Source organism: Galeopterus variegatus, unplaced genomic scaffold (assembly GCF_000696425.1).
Source record: "Galeopterus variegatus unplaced genomic scaffold, G_variegatus-3.0.2 Scaffold1438, whole genome shotgun sequence".
Taxonomy (NCBI): Eukaryota; Metazoa; Chordata; class Mammalia; order Dermoptera; family Cynocephalidae; genus Galeopterus; species Galeopterus variegatus.
The window spans coordinates 200,725-204,959 of NW_007727549.1; the positions used below are offsets into that span (position 1 = coordinate 200,725).

The 4,235-nt window shown below is 45.9% G+C and overlaps 1 protein-coding gene across 4 annotated transcripts in view; it reads left to right on the forward strand.

The window, feature by feature from the left end:
- The first annotated feature begins 4,048 nt into the window (after positions 1–4,048).
- Positions 4,049–4,235, forward strand: part of EIF4G1 (eukaryotic translation initiation factor 4 gamma, 1) — a 34,282-nt gene continuing 34,095 nt past the window's right edge. For 2 of the 4 annotated variants that reach the window (XM_008577012.1, XM_008577016.1), the window contains exon 1: positions 4,049–4,226. The gene's annotated coding sequence lies outside the window, so the exon portion shown is untranslated. The remainder of the gene's footprint in view (positions 4,227–4,235) is intronic. The other 2 variants (XM_008577018.1, XM_008577015.1) reach the window with 2 other exon arrangements.

Here is a 4,235-nt window from a genome sequence, read left to right on the forward strand (position 1 = left end):
TCTCTCTGTGTCTTTTTTCTAGGGTATCATGGCTGGAAGCTAGACCGAGGTGGGGAGTGGATGTGAGAGGGCATTGTCTGTAGCAGCCGTGATCCTCAGCTAGCAGGGAGGCTGCTCTGAATGGAAGGAACCCCTTTCCCTTCTTTCCCTCCTACTTAATTATCTTCTGTTTTTGTTTTCTTAGGACCCTTGAGAAGCTGATAATGGATCTTCCTTCTAGGAGAGGCACATACACAAATTTTTACACATACTTACAAATCACTTTCCACGGGGCTTGTGGGTCCTGTTTGTCCCCCAACCCCCAATACATCACCTTCAAGCCCATCATCTAACCTTGGGCTAAGGATGCCCAAGAGTGGGCAGCTCCACTCTTTGCTAACTTGACTTTTGTGCTGCTGGACATCTTTACCTCCTGGGACCCTCTGACCCTCTTGGGAGGCTGCTGTTTAAGAGATTTGATCATATTAACATCTACTTCTAGGCTATCCTTGTAGAAACTGGATTTAAGAAAGCTCAGGGATGACTGGTTAGCTCAGTTGATTAAAGTGCAGTGTTATAACACCAAAATCAAGGGTTTGGATTCCCATATGGGCCAACTTCCCCCCACCCTCCCCTACCACACACACAAAAAAGCCTGACAGTGTAACGATGGGAAAGATGAGTTACCTCCTTCCTGGAATGTAATCACTCTTGATCTGCAGTGCTCTTTCCTGGTGGGGCTGGTATGAGTGTATCTACACTGGTACTTAGGACCTGGACTTTAGAGTAAGACATTTTCTTAGTGGCTTTCACATTCAGTCACTCATTCAGGAACAAATGTCCATGGAACCTTATTCTGTTTTTTTTTTTGGGGGGGGGAATCTTATTCTTCATTGGACATTATTCTAATTTGTAGGGATGCAAAGATAGGAAAGATAGGAAATTAAAAAAAAAAAGACTATCCTCAAAACACTTAATGTAATGGAAAAGGAAATCACATGAAAACAATTGTGATATATTTAGATCAATACAGTGCTGGAGTGTGTACCCTGGGATCACTGAAATATGGCCTAAGTGTTGGTAAGTCAGAGGAGACTTCTTTGAAGAAGCTTAGACTTAGAGGAAAATGAGTTTGTCCGGAGGAAAACAGGGTAGGATATAGCTAAGGGAGTAGCAAAGGCAGAAAGGAGGAAAAGCTATTTGTTTTTAGAAACTGGGTAATTTGGTTTGGCTAAGTGTATAGGCACCTGGGAAAAGTGTGGTAGGAGATACAGCTAGACATTGAGGCTCAAGACCAGGTTTGGAAGACCTTTGTTGTGCTAAGAATTTGCCAGTATCTCTCAATGGGGACTATCGAATGAGTGCAGGAAAGTGACAGTGATCAGTTAATGCTTACCCTGGAGGCTGGGAGACCAGGCAAAGGAAATGAATGCCTGAACTAGGGCAGTGGAAGTGGGGAGATGGGGAAAAGTAGAAGAAAGATTTTTCTGAAGATAAAGATCAATAGGACCTTGTGTCTGATTAGATGTAGTATGTGGTTGGGGGAGGAATGTAGGATGAATCCTAGATTTTCAGGTTGGACACTATTCATTGAAAAAGAATACACAAGCAACAACATATTTGGGAGCAAGGTGGGGAACTCTGTTGAGTAGGGAAAGATGACAAATTCTTATCTGGGCATATGTAATTTGAGATGTCTGTGGGGTAATCAGGTGAAGATGGCTTTTAGGTAGTATGTTGTTCCAAATGGAGTTCAAGAGAGTAGTTTCTTTTTCTTTCTTTAAGAAAAAAAATTTTTTTTCCCGAGACAGTAGTTTCTGAGTCAGGAACGGGTTGAGGAATCACTAACAGGTAGGCTGTAATTGGTTTTTATTAGTTTGCTTAGGGAAAAAAAGGGCAGAGAAGGGAGCCCTACATGACAACAGTCACAGAACTCAAGAGTATCACAGAAAACACTCTAAATCTGCATTTTCACTCTATCGTTCCTCCTCCAAATGTATAGTTGTTTCTCAGTATCCACAGGGAATTGGTTCCAGTACCCCCTGGGGATACCTAAATGTAGATGCTCAAGTCCCTTATATAAAATGGCATAGTATTTGCATGTAACCCAGGCTCTTCCTCCTGTATACTTTAAATGATTTCCAGATTACGTCCTAATACAATGTAAATGTTATGTAAATAATTGTTATACTGTATTGGTTTTCATTTGTAATGTTTTTTTTTCCTTTTTTTGTGTCCAGCAACGGACCGCAACCCTCAGTGTCGCGCCCGTACCGGACCGCGACCGGCAACGGGATCGCAACCCTCGGTGCTGCTCCCGCCCCTCGCTCAGCCAGTGAGCGGGAACCGGTCTGTATGTGGGATCCGAACCCTCAGCGGGAGCACCGCCACGCTCCCAAGCAGCGCACTGTAGCCGTGCGCCACCGGGCCGGCCCCTCATTTGTATTATTTTTTATTGTTATTTTTTATTTGTTTCCTCTCCATCCCCCAATATTTCTTTCTTTTTTCTTTGGTAAGGGGATCCCCTCCAATATTTCGAGCAGTGGTTGGTTGAATCTGCAGATGCAGAACCTGTGGATATGGAGGGCCCACTGTATTTTGCTCTTTTTCTTAGAAGCTGCTGCCCTACATCTCTTCAGAGAGGCGGCTTTGGAGAGGAGATTATTGTGCCTGACTTTGCCCACCCTACAATCATACATTTTTTTTTTTTCAATCAGACATTCTTGATGGGAGTGATGAGGGCTGTTTTATGCCACCTCACTACCACACCAAGTCCTGTGATGTCATGAATATCAGGAGGCAGTCTATGATAGCTCGAAAAATGGACTTTGCAGTAAGACCTGGGTGCCAATTCCAGACTTGACTTCTCTGACCTTTAGTTTTCTGAGCTTTGTTAGGTACCAGGCACTGTTTTAAGCGCTTTCACATGAATTAACTCGTTTAATCCTCACAACGCAATAAAGTGGATATTATCATGAGAAAAAACGTGGTTAAAAGCTCTGACTTGGGCCACATTGGTTTCACATCTTCCCATTTTATAACAGACAGTAAGGTGGTAGGTAGTAGGCAATTTGCCAGGTAATAAACATTGCATTGGAGTTTGGATTAAAATGCAAACTATCTGATTCTGAGCCGTGGGTGGATTCAGCTCTAGGACAGTCCCTTCTGGCCTCCAAGATTTTTTGGCAACAGGGCAGGGGGTCTTGGGATTGCTTCCTCCATCATTATTCCGAATTTTCCACGATTGACTTTTGCCCCACCCTAAGTGTCTAATCTTTTTTTTTTTTTTGTCTTTTTCCGTGTCCGGCAACGGATCGCAACCCTCAGTGTCGTCCCCGCACCGGACCCGGCAACGGGATCGCAACCCTCGGTGCTGCTCCCGCGCCTCCCTCAGCCAGTGAGCGGGAACCGGTCTGTATGTGGGATCCGAACCCTCGGCGGGAGCGCCACCACGCTCCTAAGCGGCGCACTGCAGCAGTGCGCCACCTGGCCGCCCGTGTCTAATCTTTGTAAACGACAAATCTCATGCTACTTAAACCTACTTAGAATCTTTCAATCATTTTAGCATAGCATTCAATTTCCTTTGTTAATGGGACTTCCAATGATCTACATTATTTTCAAAACCTGCATAATTCATATAGTTTTTTTTTTTTTTTTTTTTAAAGATGACTGGTAAGGAGATCTTAACCCTCAACTTGGTGTTGTCAGCACCACGCTCTCCTAAGAGAGCCAACCGGCCATCCCTATGTAGGGATCCAAACCTGTGGCCTTGGTGTTATCAGCCATACACTCCCGAGTGAGCCACGGGCCGGCCCCATAATTCATATTGTACCACGATTTACTTAGCCAGGACCGAGTCTTTAATCTCAGTATTCTCAATCCTCGGCCAGCACTTCGCCTAGCACTTAGTATGCGCTCAATAAATGTAAGTTCAAAGTATGAATGAACTAAAGAACCACCGAACAGAGACAGAGAGGGGAGCCGGTCTAGGAGTTCCAAAGTTCGGTAAGGGACAAGGGGGCGGGCAGTGGATGTCACTTGACGAGGCGGGGCAAATCCCATGTGCTCCGCGGCGCTGGGCGCCCGGCGCGACTCCACCCTCTGCGCCGGTCACGTGGGGGCGCCGGCTGCGCCTGCGGAGAAGCGGTGGCCGCCGAGCGGGATCTGTGCGGGGAGCCGGAAATGGTTGTGGACTACGTCTGTGCGGCTGCGTGGGGCTCGGCCGCGCGGACTGAAGGAGACTGAAGGTAAAGCCG